The sequence below is a fragment of the Schistocerca americana genome, unplaced genomic scaffold (assembly GCF_021461395.2).
Source record: "Schistocerca americana isolate TAMUIC-IGC-003095 unplaced genomic scaffold, iqSchAmer2.1 HiC_scaffold_1059, whole genome shotgun sequence".
In the NCBI taxonomy this organism is placed as follows: Eukaryota; Metazoa; Arthropoda; class Insecta; order Orthoptera; family Acrididae; genus Schistocerca; species Schistocerca americana.
This window is the reverse complement of record NW_025725111.1, coordinates 1-17,264: the sequence shown is the minus strand read 5'-3', so window position 1 is coordinate 17,264 and position 17,264 is coordinate 1. Positions and strand designations below refer to the sequence as shown.

At 50.0% G+C, this 17,264-nt stretch overlaps 15 non-coding genes across 15 annotated transcripts; all 15 read right to left on the bottom strand.

Annotated features, from left to right (window-relative positions):
- Positions 1-337: 337 nt before the first annotated feature.
- On the bottom strand, positions 338-456 carry LOC124559924. The gene has a single exon (XR_006968958.1). It is a non-coding gene; the product is annotated as a 5S ribosomal RNA (ribosomal RNA).
- Positions 457-1,489: 1,033 nt separating this feature from the next.
- Positions 1,490-1,608, bottom strand: LOC124559921. Its single transcript, XR_006968955.1, has one exon. It is a non-coding gene; the product is annotated as a 5S ribosomal RNA (ribosomal RNA).
- A 1,034-nt stretch (positions 1,609-2,642) lies between these two features.
- LOC124559923 lies at positions 2,643-2,761 on the bottom strand. The gene has a single exon (XR_006968957.1). It is a non-coding gene; the product is annotated as a 5S ribosomal RNA (ribosomal RNA).
- A 1,033-nt stretch (positions 2,762-3,794) lies between these two features.
- LOC124559897 lies at positions 3,795-3,913 on the bottom strand. Its single transcript, XR_006968933.1, has one exon. It is a non-coding gene; the product is annotated as a 5S ribosomal RNA (ribosomal RNA).
- A 1,033-nt stretch (positions 3,914-4,946) lies between these two features.
- Positions 4,947-5,065, bottom strand: LOC124559895. Its single transcript, XR_006968932.1, has one exon. It is a non-coding gene; the product is annotated as a 5S ribosomal RNA (ribosomal RNA).
- Positions 5,066-6,098: 1,033 nt separating this feature from the next.
- Positions 6,099-6,217, bottom strand: LOC124559894. Its single transcript, XR_006968931.1, has one exon. It is a non-coding gene; the product is annotated as a 5S ribosomal RNA (ribosomal RNA).
- A 1,033-nt stretch (positions 6,218-7,250) lies between these two features.
- On the bottom strand, positions 7,251-7,369 carry LOC124559893. The gene has a single exon (XR_006968930.1). It is a non-coding gene; the product is annotated as a 5S ribosomal RNA (ribosomal RNA).
- A 1,033-nt stretch (positions 7,370-8,402) lies between these two features.
- Positions 8,403-8,521, bottom strand: LOC124559892. Its single transcript, XR_006968929.1, has one exon. It is a non-coding gene; the product is annotated as a 5S ribosomal RNA (ribosomal RNA).
- A 1,033-nt stretch (positions 8,522-9,554) lies between these two features.
- On the bottom strand, positions 9,555-9,673 carry LOC124559891. The gene has a single exon (XR_006968928.1). It is a non-coding gene; the product is annotated as a 5S ribosomal RNA (ribosomal RNA).
- Positions 9,674-10,706: 1,033 nt separating this feature from the next.
- On the bottom strand, positions 10,707-10,825 carry LOC124559890. Its single transcript, XR_006968927.1, has one exon. It is a non-coding gene; the product is annotated as a 5S ribosomal RNA (ribosomal RNA).
- Positions 10,826-11,858: 1,033 nt separating this feature from the next.
- LOC124559928 lies at positions 11,859-11,977 on the bottom strand. Its single transcript, XR_006968962.1, has one exon. It is a non-coding gene; the product is annotated as a 5S ribosomal RNA (ribosomal RNA).
- A 1,033-nt stretch (positions 11,978-13,010) lies between these two features.
- On the bottom strand, positions 13,011-13,129 carry LOC124559925. Its single transcript, XR_006968959.1, has one exon. It is a non-coding gene; the product is annotated as a 5S ribosomal RNA (ribosomal RNA).
- A 1,033-nt stretch (positions 13,130-14,162) lies between these two features.
- On the bottom strand, positions 14,163-14,281 carry LOC124559913. The gene has a single exon (XR_006968948.1). It is a non-coding gene; the product is annotated as a 5S ribosomal RNA (ribosomal RNA).
- Positions 14,282-15,314: 1,033 nt separating this feature from the next.
- Positions 15,315-15,433, bottom strand: LOC124559901. Its single transcript, XR_006968937.1, has one exon. It is a non-coding gene; the product is annotated as a 5S ribosomal RNA (ribosomal RNA).
- Positions 15,434-16,466: 1,033 nt separating this feature from the next.
- Positions 16,467-16,585, bottom strand: LOC124559889. The gene has a single exon (XR_006968926.1). It is a non-coding gene; the product is annotated as a 5S ribosomal RNA (ribosomal RNA).
- Positions 16,586-17,264: the final 679 nt, after the last annotated feature.

The window sequence follows — 17,264 nt, the reverse complement described above, 5'->3', positions numbered from 1 at the left end:
CGCAAGCACAAGAAACGTCTGCAGGAGATGACGAGACGAGACGAGTCGACTAAGGAATAAATTTATAATTACATATCGAAGTAGGAATTGTACACCGCTACACAACAACAGGCGCTGACGTATTTCAGAACACATCTGCCGATTCGTACTGTTTTGTCGTTTTCAAAGACTTCCTGGCGAACTTGGTTAGCACATTCTCCCTCAAACTGAGATATTTACTGCAATTTCGCACCTTATGGTCATTACAGTAGATTAAAATGCTTAAGCAAGAATCTTTGTCACAACAGAACGGTGGTATGGAAAGAGGGCGGTATAAAAAAAAAAGTAAATGAAAGGGAGCCAACAGCACGTGGTGTTCCCAGGTGGTCACCCATACAAGTACTAACCACGCCCGATGTTGTTTAACTTCGGTGATCGGACGAGAACCGGTGTATTCAACATGGTATGGCCGTTGGCGCCCATGTAATGTAGGCGCATGGAAGAATTCGCATTCGGTTCTTATCCCAACACACACAAAATCATACTTTTCGGTCGAAAGCAGCCGCATTTTTTTTTATTGACAATTCGTCACGTTAGCGCGAACGCAATCCTGAGATCCAAAACTTATGAGCCGGAAGGACGCGCTTCGTGTATTTTTTTTTTTTGGAGATTTATGAATTTATTTATTAACATTACATCGTTACAAGCTAACAACTTTACAACATAAAACACGAACAGAATTGTAATTGTATGCACTTCCTTCCGCAATCCGACGTGCCAGCAGAGCGACTGCCGAATTAGCGGGCGCGCCGCCGTGTGTGTGAGACGCGCAACTTCTCGTTGCACCTCCTGTCATCCGCTTGGCGCGTGCAGCCTTCGACACTCGCGGAAGACGCATCTTGTCCCTGGTGTCCAGCGCAGGAGGGCTGGCGCGCGGCCGACCGGCGTAAGGCCTGTGCGGGGTGTGGCAGAGTCTTGTTGGAGGGCGCCACTGCTGGCGATGTGAGCTTCCTCGCCTCGCCTCGCCTCGCCTCGCCTCGCCTCAGACGAGGTGTTTGCGTAATTTGCAGTGCATTCGCACCTTTCCTATCCCTGTCCCTGTCCCCGTCCCGACTTGTCCCGACTTTGCTCGACTGCCGCTCGCTGCCGCTCGGGTCGTGGCCCATATAACAGCGCAAGCACAAGAAACGTCTGCAGGAGATGACGAGACGAGACGAGTCGACTAAGGAATAAATTTATAATTACATATCGAAGTAGGAATTGTACACCGCTACACAACAACAGGCGCTGACGTATTTCAGAACACATCTGCCGATTCGTACTGTTTTGTCGTTTTCAAAGACTTCCTGGCGAACTTGGTTAGCACATTCTCCCTCAAACTGAGATATTTACTGCAATTTCGCACCTTATGGTCATTACAGTAGATTAAAATGCTTAAGCAAGAATCTTTGTCACAACAGAACGGTGGTATGGAAAGAGGGCGGTATAAAAAAAAAAGTAAATGAAAGGGAGCCAACAGCACGCGGTGTTCCCAGGTGGTCACCCATCCAAGTACTAACCACGCCCGATGTTGTTTAACTTCGGTGATCGGACGAGAACCGGTGTATTCAACATGGTATGGCCGTTGGCGCCCATGTAATGTAGGCGCATGGAAGAATTCGCATTCGGTTCTTATCCCAACACACACAAAATCATACTTTTCGGTCGAAAGCAGCCGCATTTTTTTTTATTGACAATTCGTCACGTTAGCGCGAACGCAATCCTGAGATCCAAAACTTATGAGCCGGAAGGACGCGCTTCGTGTATTTTTTTTTTTTTGGAGATTTATGAATTTATTTATTAACATTACATCGTTACAAGCTAACAACTTTACAACATAAAACACGAACAGAATTGTAATTGTATGCACTTCCTTCCGCAATCCGACGTGCCAGCAGAGCGACTGCCGAATTAGCGGGCGCGCCGCCGTGTGTGTGAGACGCGCAACTTCTCGTTGCACCTCCTGTCATCCGCTTGGCGCGTGCAGCCTTCGACACTCGCGGAAGACGCATCTTGTCCCTGGTGTCCAGCGCAGGAGGGCTGGCGCGCGGCCGACCGGCGTAAGGCCTGTGCGGGGTGTGGCAGAGTCTTGTTGGAGGGCGCCACTGCTGGCGATGTGAGCTTCCTCGCCTCGCCTCGCCTCGCCTCGCCTCGCCTCAGACGAGGTGTTTGCGTAATTTGCAGTGCATTCGCACCTTTCCTATCCCTGTCCCTGTCCCCGTCCCGACTTGTCCCGACTTTGCTCGACTGCCGCTCGCTGCCGCTCGGGTCGTGGCCCATATAACAGCGCAAGCACAAGAAACGTCTGCAGGAGATGACGAGACGAGACGAGTCGACTAAGGAATAAATTTATAATTACATATCGAAGTAGGAATTGTACACCGCTACACAACAACAGGCGCTGACGTATTTCAGAACACATCTGCCGATTCGTACTGTTTTGTCGTTTTCAAAGACTTCCTGGCGAACTTGGTTAGCACATTCTCCCTCAAACTGAGATATTTACTGCAATTTCGCACCTTATGGTCATTACAGTAGATTAAAATGCTTAAGCAAGAATCTTTGTCACAACAGAACGGTGGTATGGAAAGAGGGCGGTATAAAAAAAAAAGTAAATGAAAGGGAGCCAACAGCACGTGGTGTTCCCAGGTGGTCACCCATACAAGTACTAACCACGCCCGATGTTGTTTAACTTCGGTGATCGGACGAGAACCGGTGTATTCAACATGGTATGGCCGTTGGCGCCCATGTAATGTAGGCGCATGGAAGAATTCGCATTCGGTTCTTATCCCAACACACACAAAATCATACTTTTCGGTCGAAAGCAGCCGCATTTTTTTTTATTGACAATTCGTCACGTTAGCGCGAACGCAATCCTGAGATCCAAAACTTATGAGCCGGAAGGACGCGCTTCGTGTATTTTTTTTTTTTGGAGATTTATGAATTTATTTATTAACATTACATCGTTACAAGCTAACAACTTTACAACATAAAACACGAACAGAATTGTAATTGTATGCACTTCCTTCCGCAATCCGACGTGCCAGCAGAGCGACTGCCGAATTAGCGGGCGCGCCGCCGTGTGTGTGAGACGCGCAACTTCTCGTTGCACCTCCTGTCATCCGCTTGGCGCGTGCAGCCTTCGACACTCGCGGAAGACGCATCTTGTCCCTGGTGTCCAGCGCAGGAGGGCTGGCGCGCGGCCGACCGGCGTAAGGCCTGTGCGGGGTGTGGCAGAGTCTTGTTGGAGGGCGCCACTGCTGGCGATGTGAGCTTCCTCGCCTCGCCTCGCCTCGCCTCGCCTCGCCTCAGACGAGGTGTTTGCGTAATTTGCAGTGCATTCGCACCTTTCCTATCCCTGTCCCTGTCCCCGTCCCGACTTGTCCCGACTTTGCTCGACTGCCGCTCGCTGCCGCTCGGGTCGTGGCCCATATAACAGCGCAAGCACAAGAAACGTCTGCAGGAGATGACGAGACGAGACGAGTCGACTAAGGAATAAATTTATAATTACATATCGAAGTAGGAATTGTACACCGCTACACAACAACAGGCGCTGACGTATTTCAGAACACATCTGCCGATTCGTACTGTTTTGTCGTTTTCAAAGACTTCCTGGCGAACTTGGTTAGCACATTCTCCCTCAAACTGAGATATTTACTGCAATTTCGCACCTTATGGTCATTACAGTAGATTAAAATGCTTAAGCAAGAATCTTTGTCACAACAGAACGGTGGTATGGAAAGAGGGCGGTATAAAAAAAAAAGTAAATGAAAGGGAGCCAACAGCACGTGGTGTTCCCAGGTGGTCACCCATCCAAGTACTAACCACGCCCGATGTTGTTTAACTTCGGTGATCGGACGAGAACCGGTGTATTCAACATGGTATGGCCGTTGGCGCCCATGTAATGTAGGCGCATGGAAGAATTCGCATTCGGTTCTTATCCCAACACACACAAAATCATACTTTTCGGTCGAAAGCAGCCGCATTTTTTTTTATTGACAATTCGTCACGTTAGCGCGAACGCAATCCTGAGATCCAAAACTTATGAGCCGGAAGGACGCGCTTCGTGTATTTTTTTTTTTTGGAGATTTATGAATTTATTTATTAACATTACATCGTTACAAGCTAACAACTTTACAACATAAAACACGAACAGAATTGTAATTGTATGCACTTCCTTCCGCAATCCGACGTGCCAGCAGAGCGACTGCCGAATTAGCGGGCGCGCCGCCGTGTGTGTGAGACGCGCAACTTCTCGTTGCACCTCCTGTCATCCGCTTGGCGCGTGCAGCCTTCGACACTCGCGGAAGACGCATCTTGTCCCTGGTGTCCAGCGCAGGAGGGCTGGCGCGCGGCCGACCGGCGTAAGGCCTGTGCGGGGTGTGGCAGAGTCTTGTTGGAGGGCGCCACTGCTGGCGATGTGAGCTTCCTCGCCTCGCCTCGCCTCGCCTCGCCTCGCCTCAGACGAGGTGTTTGCGTAATTTGCAGTGCATTCGCACCTTTCCTATCCCTGTCCCTGTCCCCGTCCCGACTTGTCCCGACTTTGCTCGACTGCCGCTCGCTGCCGCTCGGGTCGTGGCCCATATAACAGCGCAAGCACAAGAAACGTCTGCAGGAGATGACGAGACGAGACGAGTCGACTAAGGAATAAATTTATAATTACATATCGAAGTAGGAATTGTACACCGCTACACAACAACAGGCGCTGACGTATTTCAGAACACATCTGCCGATTCGTACTGTTTTGTCGTTTTCAAAGACTTCCTGGCGAACTTGGTTAGCACATTCTCCCTCAAACTGAGATATTTACTGCAATTTCGCACCTTATGGTCATTACAGTAGATTAAAATGCTTAAGCAAGAATCTTTGTCACAACAGAACGGTGGTATGGAAAGAGGGCGGTATAAAAAAAAAAGTAAATGAAAGGGAGCCAACAGCACGTGGTGTTCCCAGGTGGTCACCCATCCAAGTACTAACCACGCCCGATGTTGTTTAACTTCGGTGATCGGACGAGAACCGGTGTATTCAACATGGTATGGCCGTTGGCGCCCATGTAATGTAGGCGCATGGAAGAATTCGCATTCGGTTCTTATCCCAACACACACAAAATCATACTTTTCGGTCGAAAGCAGCCGCATTTTTTTTTATTGACAATTCGTCACGTTAGCGCGAACGCAATCCTGAGATCCAAAACTTATGAGCCGGAAGGACGCGCTTCGTGTATTTTTTTTTTTTGGAGATTTATGAATTTATTTATTAACATTACATCGTTACAAGCTAACAACTTTACAACATAAAACACGAACAGAATTGTAATTGTATGCACTTCCTTCCGCAATCCGACGTGCCAGCAGAGCGACTGCCGAATTAGCGGGCGCGCCGCCGTGTGTGTGAGACGCGCAACTTCTCGTTGCACCTCCTGTCATCCGCTTGGCGCGTGCAGCCTTCGACACTCGCGGAAGACGCATCTTGTCCCTGGTGTCCAGCGCAGGAGGGCTGGCGCGCGGCCGACCGGCGTAAGGCCTGTGCGGGGTGTGGCAGAGTCTTGTTGGAGGGCGCCACTGCTGGCGATGTGAGCTTCCTCGCCTCGCCTCGCCTCGCCTCGCCTCGCCTCAGACGAGGTGTTTGCGTAATTTGCAGTGCATTCGCACCTTTCCTATCCCTGTCCCTGTCCCCGTCCCGACTTGTCCCGACTTTGCTCGACTGCCGCTCGCTGCCGCTCGGGTCGTGGCCCATATAACAGCGCAAGCACAAGAAACGTCTGCAGGAGATGACGAGACGAGACGAGTCGACTAAGGAATAAATTTATAATTACATATCGAAGTAGGAATTGTACACCGCTACACAACAACAGGCGCTGACGTATTTCAGAACACATCTGCCGATTCGTACTGTTTTGTCGTTTTCAAAGACTTCCTGGCGAACTTGGTTAGCACATTCTCCCTCAAACTGAGATATTTACTGCAATTTCGCACCTTATGGTCATTACAGTAGATTAAAATGCTTAAGCAAGAATCTTTGTCACAACAGAACGGTGGTATGGAAAGAGGGCGGTATAAAAAAAAAAGTAAATGAAAGGGAGCCAACAGCACGTGGTGTTCCCAGGTGGTCACCCATCCAAGTACTAACCACGCCCGATGTTGTTTAACTTCGGTGATCGGACGAGAACCGGTGTATTCAACATGGTATGGCCGTTGGCGCCCATGTAATGTAGGCGCATGGAAGAATTCGCATTCGGTTCTTATCCCAACACACACAAAATCATACTTTTCGGTCGAAAGCAGCCGCATTTTTTTTTATTGACAATTCGTCACGTTAGCGCGAACGCAATCCTGAGATCCAAAACTTATGAGCCGGAAGGACGCGCTTCGTGTATTTTTTTTTTTTGGAGATTTATGAATTTATTTATTAACATTACATCGTTACAAGCTAACAACTTTACAACATAAAACACGAACAGAATTGTAATTGTATGCACTTCCTTCCGCAATCCGACGTGCCAGCAGAGCGACTGCCGAATTAGCGGGCGCGCCGCCGTGTGTGTGAGACGCGCAACTTCTCGTTGCACCTCCTGTCATCCGCTTGGCGCGTGCAGCCTTCGACACTCGCGGAAGACGCATCTTGTCCCTGGTGTCCAGCGCAGGAGGGCTGGCGCGCGGCCGACCGGCGTAAGGCCTGTGCGGGGTGTGGCAGAGTCTTGTTGGAGGGCGCCACTGCTGGCGATGTGAGCTTCCTCGCCTCGCCTCGCCTCGCCTCGCCTCGCCTCAGACGAGGTGTTTGCGTAATTTGCAGTGCATTCGCACCTTTCCTATCCCTGTCCCTGTCCCCGTCCCGACTTGTCCCGACTTTGCTCGACTGCCGCTCGCTGCCGCTCGGGTCGTGGCCCATATAACAGCGCAAGCACAAGAAACGTCTGCAGGAGATGACGAGACGAGACGAGTCGACTAAGGAATAAATTTATAATTACATATCGAAGTAGGAATTGTACACCGCTACACAACAACAGGCGCTGACGTATTTCAGAACACATCTGCCGATTCGTACTGTTTTGTCGTTTTCAAAGACTTCCTGGCGAACTTGGTTAGCACATTCTCCCTCAAACTGAGATATTTACTGCAATTTCGCACCTTATGGTCATTACAGTAGATTAAAATGCTTAAGCAAGAATCTTTGTCACAACAGAACGGTGGTATGGAAAGAGGGCGGTATAAAAAAAAAAGTAAATGAAAGGGAGCCAACAGCACGTGGTGTTCCCAGGTGGTCACCCATCCAAGTACTAACCACGCCCGATGTTGTTTAACTTCGGTGATCGGACGAGAACCGGTGTATTCAACATGGTATGGCCGTTGGCGCCCATGTAATGTAGGCGCATGGAAGAATTCGCATTCGGTTCTTATCCCAACACACACAAAATCATACTTTTCGGTCGAAAGCAGCCGCATTTTTTTTTATTGACAATTCGTCACGTTAGCGCGAACGCAATCCTGAGATCCAAAACTTATGAGCCGGAAGGACGCGCTTCGTGTATTTTTTTTTTTTGGAGATTTATGAATTTATTTATTAACATTACATCGTTACAAGCTAACAACTTTACAACATAAAACACGAACAGAATTGTAATTGTATGCACTTCCTTCCGCAATCCGACGTGCCAGCAGAGCGACTGCCGAATTAGCGGGCGCGCCGCCGTGTGTGTGAGACGCGCAACTTCTCGTTGCACCTCCTGTCATCCGCTTGGCGCGTGCAGCCTTCGACACTCGCGGAAGACGCATCTTGTCCCTGGTGTCCAGCGCAGGAGGGCTGGCGCGCGGCCGACCGGCGTAAGGCCTGTGCGGGGTGTGGCAGAGTCTTGTTGGAGGGCGCCACTGCTGGCGATGTGAGCTTCCTCGCCTCGCCTCGCCTCGCCTCGCCTCGCCTCAGACGAGGTGTTTGCGTAATTTGCAGTGCATTCGCACCTTTCCTATCCCTGTCCCTGTCCCCGTCCCGACTTGTCCCGACTTTGCTCGACTGCCGCTCGCTGCCGCTCGGGTCGTGGCCCATATAACAGCGCAAGCACAAGAAACGTCTGCAGGAGATGACGAGACGAGACGAGTCGACTAAGGAATAAATTTATAATTACATATCGAAGTAGGAATTGTACACCGCTACACAACAACAGGCGCTGACGTATTTCAGAACACATCTGCCGATTCGTACTGTTTTGTCGTTTTCAAAGACTTCCTGGCGAACTTGGTTAGCACATTCTCCCTCAAACTGAGATATTTACTGCAATTTCGCACCTTATGGTCATTACAGTAGATTAAAATGCTTAAGCAAGAATCTTTGTCACAACAGAACGGTGGTATGGAAAGAGGGCGGTATAAAAAAAAAAGTAAATGAAAGGGAGCCAACAGCACGTGGTGTTCCCAGGTGGTCACCCATCCAAGTACTAACCACGCCCGATGTTGTTTAACTTCGGTGATCGGACGAGAACCGGTGTATTCAACATGGTATGGCCGTTGGCGCCCATGTAATGTAGGCGCATGGAAGAATTCGCATTCGGTTCTTATCCCAACACACACAAAATCATACTTTTCGGTCGAAAGCAGCCGCATTTTTTTTTATTGACAATTCGTCACGTTAGCGCGAACGCAATCCTGAGATCCAAAACTTATGAGCCGGAAGGACGCGCTTCGTGTATTTTTTTTTTTTGGAGATTTATGAATTTATTTATTAACATTACATCGTTACAAGCTAACAACTTTACAACATAAAACACGAACAGAATTGTAATTGTATGCACTTCCTTCCGCAATCCGACGTGCCAGCAGAGCGACTGCCGAATTAGCGGGCGCGCCGCCGTGTGTGTGAGACGCGCAACTTCTCGTTGCACCTCCTGTCATCCGCTTGGCGCGTGCAGCCTTCGACACTCGCGGAAGACGCATCTTGTCCCTGGTGTCCAGCGCAGGAGGGCTGGCGCGCGGCCGACCGGCGTAAGGCCTGTGCGGGGTGTGGCAGAGTCTTGTTGGAGGGCGCCACTGCTGGCGATGTGAGCTTCCTCGCCTCGCCTCGCCTCGCCTCGCCTCGCCTCAGACGAGGTGTTTGCGTAATTTGCAGTGCATTCGCACCTTTCCTATCCCTGTCCCTGTCCCCGTCCCGACTTGTCCCGACTTTGCTCGACTGCCGCTCGCTGCCGCTCGGGTCGTGGCCCATATAACAGCGCAAGCACAAGAAACGTCTGCAGGAGATGACGAGACGAGACGAGTCGACTAAGGAATAAATTTATAATTACATATCGAAGTAGGAATTGTACACCGCTACACAACAACAGGCGCTGACGTATTTCAGAACACATCTGCCGATTCGTACTGTTTTGTCGTTTTCAAAGACTTCCTGGCGAACTTGGTTAGCACATTCTCCCTCAAACTGAGATATTTACTGCAATTTCGCACCTTATGGTCATTACAGTAGATTAAAATGCTTAAGCAAGAATCTTTGTCACAACAGAACGGTGGTATGGAAAGAGGGCGGTATAAAAAAAAAAGTAAATGAAAGGGAGCCAACAGCACGTGGTGTTCCCAGGTGGTCACCCATCCAAGTACTAACCACGCCCGATGTTGTTTAACTTCGGTGATCGGACGAGAACCGGTGTATTCAACATGGTATGGCCGTTGGCGCCCATGTAATGTAGGCGCATGGAAGAATTCGCATTCGGTTCTTATCCCAACACACACAAAATCATACTTTTCGGTCGAAAGCAGCCGCATTTTTTTTTATTGACAATTCGTCACGTTAGCGCGAACGCAATCCTGAGATCCAAAACTTATGAGCCGGAAGGACGCGCTTCGTGTATTTTTTTTTTTTGGAGATTTATGAATTTATTTATTAACATTACATCGTTACAAGCTAACAACTTTACAACATAAAACACGAACAGAATTGTAATTGTATGCACTTCCTTCCGCAATCCGACGTGCCAGCAGAGCGACTGCCGAATTAGCGGGCGCGCCGCCGTGTGTGTGAGACGCGCAACTTCTCGTTGCACCTCCTGTCATCCGCTTGGCGCGTGCAGCCTTCGACACTCGCGGAAGACGCATCTTGTCCCTGGTGTCCAGCGCAGGAGGGCTGGCGCGCGGCCGACCGGCGTAAGGCCTGTGCGGGGTGTGGCAGAGTCTTGTTGGAGGGCGCCACTGCTGGCGATGTGAGCTTCCTCGCCTCGCCTCGCCTCGCCTCGCCTCGCCTCAGACGAGGTGTTTGCGTAATTTGCAGTGCATTCGCACCTTTCCTATCCCTGTCCCTGTCCCCGTCCCGACTTGTCCCGACTTTGCTCGACTGCCGCTCGCTGCCGCTCGGGTCGTGGCCCATATAACAGCGCAAGCACAAGAAACGTCTGCAGGAGATGACGAGACGAGACGAGTCGACTAAGGAATAAATTTATAATTACATATCGAAGTAGGAATTGTACACCGCTACACAACAACAGGCGCTGACGTATTTCAGAACACATCTGCCGATTCGTACTGTTTTGTCGTTTTCAAAGACTTCCTGGCGAACTTGGTTAGCACATTCTCCCTCAAACTGAGATATTTACTGCAATTTCGCACCTTATGGTCATTACAGTAGATTAAAATGCTTAAGCAAGAATCTTTGTCACAACAGAACGGTGGTATGGAAAGAGGGCGGTATAAAAAAAAAAGTAAATGAAAGGGAGCCAACAGCACGTGGTGTTCCCAGGTGGTCACCCATCCAAGTACTAACCACGCCCGATGTTGTTTAACTTCGGTGATCGGACGAGAACCGGTGTATTCAACATGGTATGGCCGTTGGCGCCCATGTAATGTAGGCGCATGGAAGAATTCGCATTCGGTTCTTATCCCAACACACACAAAATCATACTTTTCGGTCGAAAGCAGCCGCATTTTTTTTTATTGACAATTCGTCACGTTAGCGCGAACGCAATCCTGAGATCCAAAACTTATGAGCCGGAAGGACGCGCTTCGTGTATTTTTTTTTTTTGGAGATTTATGAATTTATTTATTAACATTACATCGTTACAAGCTAACAACTTTACAACATAAAACACGAACAGAATTGTAATTGTATGCACTTCCTTCCGCAATCCGACGTGCCAGCAGAGCGACTGCCGAATTAGCGGGCGCGCCGCCGTGTGTGTGAGACGCGCAACTTCTCGTTGCACCTCCTGTCATCCGCTTGGCGCGTGCAGCCTTCGACACTCGCGGAAGACGCATCTTGTCCCTGGTGTCCAGCGCAGGAGGGCTGGCGCGCGGCCGACCGGCGTAAGGCCTGTGCGGGGTGTGGCAGAGTCTTGTTGGAGGGCGCCACTGCTGGCGATGTGAGCTTCCTCGCCTCGCCTCGCCTCGCCTCGCCTCGCCTCAGACGAGGTGTTTGCGTAATTTGCAGTGCATTCGCACCTTTCCTATCCCTGTCCCTGTCCCCGTCCCGACTTGTCCCGACTTTGCTCGACTGCCGCTCGCTGCCGCTCGGGTCGTGGCCCATATAACAGCGCAAGCACAAGAAACGTCTGCAGGAGATGACGAGACGAGACGAGTCGACTAAGGAATAAATTTATAATTACATATCGAAGTAGGAATTGTACACCGCTACACAACAACAGGCGCTGACGTATTTCAGAACACATCTGCCGATTCGTACTGTTTTGTCGTTTTCAAAGACTTCCTGGCGAACTTGGTTAGCACATTCTCCCTCAAACTGAGATATTTACTGCAATTTCGCACCTTATGGTCATTACAGTAGATTAAAATGCTTAAGCAAGAATCTTTGTCACAACAGAACGGTGGTATGGAAAGAGGGCGGTATAAAAAAAAAAGTAAATGAAAGGGAGCCAACAGCACGTGGTGTTCCCAGGTGGTCACCCATCCAAGTACTAACCACGCCCGATGTTGTTTAACTTCGGTGATCGGACGAGAACCGGTGTATTCAACATGGTATGGCCGTTGGCGCCCATGTAATGTAGGCGCATGGAAGAATTCGCATTCGGTTCTTATCCCAACACACACAAAATCATACTTTTCGGTCGAAAGCAGCCGCATTTTTTTTTATTGACAATTCGTCACGTTAGCGCGAACGCAATCCTGAGATCCAAAACTTATGAGCCGGAAGGACGCGCTTCGTGTATTTTTTTTTTTTGGAGATTTATGAATTTATTTATTAACATTACATCGTTACAAGCTAACAACTTTACAACATAAAACACGAACAGAATTGTAATTGTATGCACTTCCTTCCGCAATCCGACGTGCCAGCAGAGCGACTGCCGAATTAGCGGGCGCGCCGCCGTGTGTGTGAGACGCGCAACTTCTCGTTGCACCTCCTGTCATCCGCTTGGCGCGTGCAGCCTTCGACACTCGCGGAAGACGCATCTTGTCCCTGGTGTCCAGCGCAGGAGGGCTGGCGCGCGGCCGACCGGCGTAAGGCCTGTGCGGGGTGTGGCAGAGTCTTGTTGGAGGGCGCCACTGCTGGCGATGTGAGCTTCCTCGCCTCGCCTCGCCTCGCCTCGCCTCGCCTCAGACGAGGTGTTTGCGTAATTTGCAGTGCATTCGCACCTTTCCTATCCCTGTCCCTGTCCCCGTCCCGACTTGTCCCGACTTTGCTCGACTGCCGCTCGCTGCCGCTCGGGTCGTGGCCCATATAACAGCGCAAGCACAAGAAACGTCTGCAGGAGATGACGAGACGAGACGAGTCGACTAAGGAATAAATTTATAATTACATATCGAAGTAGGAATTGTACACCGCTACACAACAACAGGCGCTGACGTATTTCAGAACACATCTGCCGATTCGTACTGTTTTGTCGTTTTCAAAGACTTCCTGGCGAACTTGGTTAGCACATTCTCCCTCAAACTGAGATATTTACTGCAATTTCGCACCTTATGGTCATTACAGTAGATTAAAATGCTTAAGCAAGAATCTTTGTCACAACAGAACGGTGGTATGGAAAGAGGGCGGTATAAAAAAAAAAGTAAATGAAAGGGAGCCAACAGCACGTGGTGTTCCCAGGTGGTCACCCATCCAAGTACTAACCACGCCCGATGTTGTTTAACTTCGGTGATCGGACGAGAACCGGTGTATTCAACATGGTATGGCCGTTGGCGCCCATGTAATGTAGGCGCATGGAAGAATTCGCATTCGGTTCTTATCCCAACACACACAAAATCATACTTTTCGGTCGAAAGCAGCCGCATTTTTTTTTATTGACAATTCGTCACGTTAGCGCGAACGCAATCCTGAGATCCAAAACTTATGAGCCGGAAGGACGCGCTTCGTGTATTTTTTTTTTTTGGAGATTTATGAATTTATTTATTAACATTACATCGTTACAAGCTAACAACTTTACAACATAAAACACGAACAGAATTGTAATTGTATGCACTTCCTTCCGCAATCCGACGTGCCAGCAGAGCGACTGCCGAATTAGCGGGCGCGCCGCCGTGTGTGTGAGACGCGCAACTTCTCGTTGCACCTCCTGTCATCCGCTTGGCGCGTGCAGCCTTCGACACTCGCGGAAGACGCATCTTGTCCCTGGTGTCCAGCGCAGGAGGGCTGGCGCGCGGCCGACCGGCGTAAGGCCTGTGCGGGGTGTGGCAGAGTCTTGTTGGAGGGCGCCACTGCTGGCGATGTGAGCTTCCTCGCCTCGCCTCGCCTCGCCTCGCCTCGCCTCAGACGAGGTGTTTGCGTAATTTGCAGTGCATTCGCACCTTTCCTATCCCTGTCCCTGTCCCCGTCCCGACTTGTCCCGACTTTGCTCGACTGCCGCTCGCTGCCGCTCGGGTCGTGGCCCATATAACAGCGCAAGCACAAGAAACGTCTGCAGGAGATGACGAGACGAGACGAGTCGACTAAGGAATAAATTTATAATTACATATCGAAGTAGGAATTGTACACCGCTACACAACAACAGGCGCTGACGTATTTCAGAACACATCTGCCGATTCGTACTGTTTTGTCGTTTTCAAAGACTTCCTGGCGAACTTGGTTAGCACATTCTCCCTCAAACTGAGATATTTACTGCAATTTCGCACCTTATGGTCATTACAGTAGATTAAAATGCTTAAGCAAGAATCTTTGTCACAACAGAACGGTGGTATGGAAAGAGGGCGGTATAAAAAAAAAAGTAAATGAAAGGGAGCCAACAGCACGTGGTGTTCCCAGGTGGTCACCCATCCAAGTACTAACCACGCCCGATGTTGTTTAACTTCGGTGATCGGACGAGAACCGGTGTATTCAACATGGTATGGCCGTTGGCGCCCATGTAATGTAGGCGCATGGAAGAATTCGCATTCGGTTCTTATCCCAACACACACAAAATCATACTTTTCGGTCGAAAGCAGCCGCATTTTTTTTTATTGACAATTCGTCACGTTAGCGCGAACGCAATCCTGAGATCCAAAACTTATGAGCCGGAAGGACGCGCTTCGTGTATTTTTTTTTTTTGGAGATTTATGAATTTATTTATTAACATTACATCGTTACAAGCTAACAACTTTACAACATAAAACACGAACAGAATTGTAATTGTATGCACTTCCTTCCGCAATCCGACGTGCCAGCAGAGCGACTGCCGAATTAGCGGGCGCGCCGCCGTGTGTGTGAGACGCGCAACTTCTCGTTGCACCTCCTGTCATCCGCTTGGCGCGTGCAGCCTTCGACACTCGCGGAAGACGCATCTTGTCCCTGGTGTCCAGCGCAGGAGGGCTGGCGCGCGGCCGACCGGCGTAAGGCCTGTGCGGGGTGTGGCAGAGTCTTGTTGGAGGGCGCCACTGCTGGCGATGTGAGCTTCCTCGCCTCGCCTCGCCTCGCCTCGCCTCGCCTCAGACGAGGTGTTTGCGTAATTTGCAGTGCATTCGCACCTTTCCTATCCCTGTCCCTGTCCCCGTCCCGACTTGTCCCGACTTTGCTCGACTGCCGCTCGCTGCCGCTCGGGTCGTGGCCCATATAACAGCGCAAGCACAAGAAACGTCTGCAGGAGATGACGAGACGAGACGAGTCGACTAAGGAATAAATTTATAATTACATATCGAAGTAGGAATTGTACACCGCTACACAACAACAGGCGCTGACGTATTTCAGAACACATCTGCCGATTCGTACTGTTTTGTCGTTTTCAAAGACTTCCTGGCGAACTTGGTTAGCACATTCTCCCTCAAACTGAGATATTTACTGCAATTTCGCACCTTATGGTCATTACAGTAGATTAAAATGCTTAAGCAAGAATCTTTGTCACAACAGAACGGTGGTATGGAAAGAGGGCGGTATAAAAAAAAAAGTAAATGAAAGGGAGCCAACAGCACGTGGTGTTCCCAGGTGGTCACCCATCCAAGTACTAACCACGCCCGATGTTGTTTAACTTCGGTGATCGGACGAGAACCGGTGTATTCAACATGGTATGGCCGTTGGCGCCCATGTAATGTAGGCGCATGGAAGAATTCGCATTCGGTTCTTATCCCAACACACACAAAATCATACTTTTCGGTCGAAAGCAGCCGCATTTTTTTTTATTGACAATTCGTCACGTTAGCGCGAACGCAATCCTGAGATCCAAAACTTATGAGCCGGAAGGACGCGCTTCGTGTATTTTTTTTTTTTGGAGATTTATGAATTTATTTATTAACATTACATCGTTACAAGCTAACAACTTTACAACATAAAACACGAACAGAATTGTAATTGTATGCACTTCCTTCCGCAATCCGACGTGCCAGCAGAGCGACTGCCGAATTAGCGGGCGCGCCGCCGTGTGTGTGAGACGCGCAACTTCTCGTTGCACCTCCTGTCATCCGCTTGGCGCGTGCAGCCTTCGACACTCGCGGAAGACGCATCTTGTCCCTGGTGTCCAGCGCAGGAGGGCTGGCGCGCGGCCGACCGGCGTAAGGCCTGTGCGGGGTGTGGCAGAGTCTTGTTGGAGGGCGCCACTGCTGGCGATGTGAGCTTCCTCGCCTCGCCTCGCCTCGCCTCGCCTCGCCTCAGACGAGGTGTTTGCGTAATTTGCAGTGCATTCGCACCTTTCCTATCCCTGTCCCTGTCCCCGTCCCGACTTGTCCCGACTTTGCTCGACTGCCGCTCGCTGCCGCTCGGGTCGTGGCCCATATAACAGCGCAAGCACAAGAAACGTCTGCAGGAGATGACGAGACGAGACGAGTCGACTAAGGAATAAATTTATAATTACATATCGAAGTAGGAATTGTACACCGCTACACAACAACAGGCGCTGACGTATTTCAGAACACATCTGCCGATTCGTACTGTTTTGTCGTTTTCAAAGACTTCCTGGCGAACTTGGTTAGCACATTCTCCCTCAAACTGAGATATTTACTGCAATTTCGCACCTTATGGTCATTACAGTAGATTAAAATGCTTAAGCAAGAATCTTTGTCACAACAGAACGGTGGTATGGAAAGAGGGCGGTATAAAAAAAAAAGTAAATGAAAGGGAGCCAACAGCACGTGGTGTTCCCAGGTGGTCACCCATCCAAGTACTAACCACGCCCGATGTTGTTTAACTTCGGTGATCGGACGAGAACCGGTGTATTCAACATGGTATGGCCGTTGGCGCCCATGTAATGTAGGCGCATGGAAGAATTCGCATTCGGTTCTTATCCCAACACACACAAAATCATACTTTTCGGTCGAAAGCAGCCGCATTTTTTTTTATTGACAATTCGTCACGTTAGCGCGAACGCAATCCTGAGATCCAAAACTTATGAGCCGGAAGGACGCGCTTCGTGTATTTTTTTTTTTTGGAGATTTATGAATTTATTTATTAACATTACATCGTTACAAGCTAACAACTTTACAACATAAAACACGAACAGAATTGTAATTGTATGCACTTCCTTCCGCAATCCGACGTGCCAGCAGAGCGACTGCCGAATTAGCGGGCGCGCCGCCGTGTGTGTGAGACGCGCAACTTCTCGTTGCACCTCCTGTCATCCGCTTGGCGCGTGCAGCCTTCGACACTCGCGGAAGACGCATCTTGTCCCTGGTGTCCAGCGCAGGAGGGCTGGCGCGCGGCCGACCGGCGTAAGGCCTGTGCGGGGTGTGGCAGAGTCTTGTTGGAGGGCGCCACTGCTGGCGATGTGAGCTTCCTCGCCTCGCCTCGCCTCGCCTCGCCTCGCCTCAGACGAGGTGTTTGCGTAATTTGCAGTGCATTCGCACCTTTCCTATCCCTGTCCCTGTCCCCGTCCCGACTTGTCCCGACTTTGCTCGACTGCCGCTCGCTGCCGCTCGGGT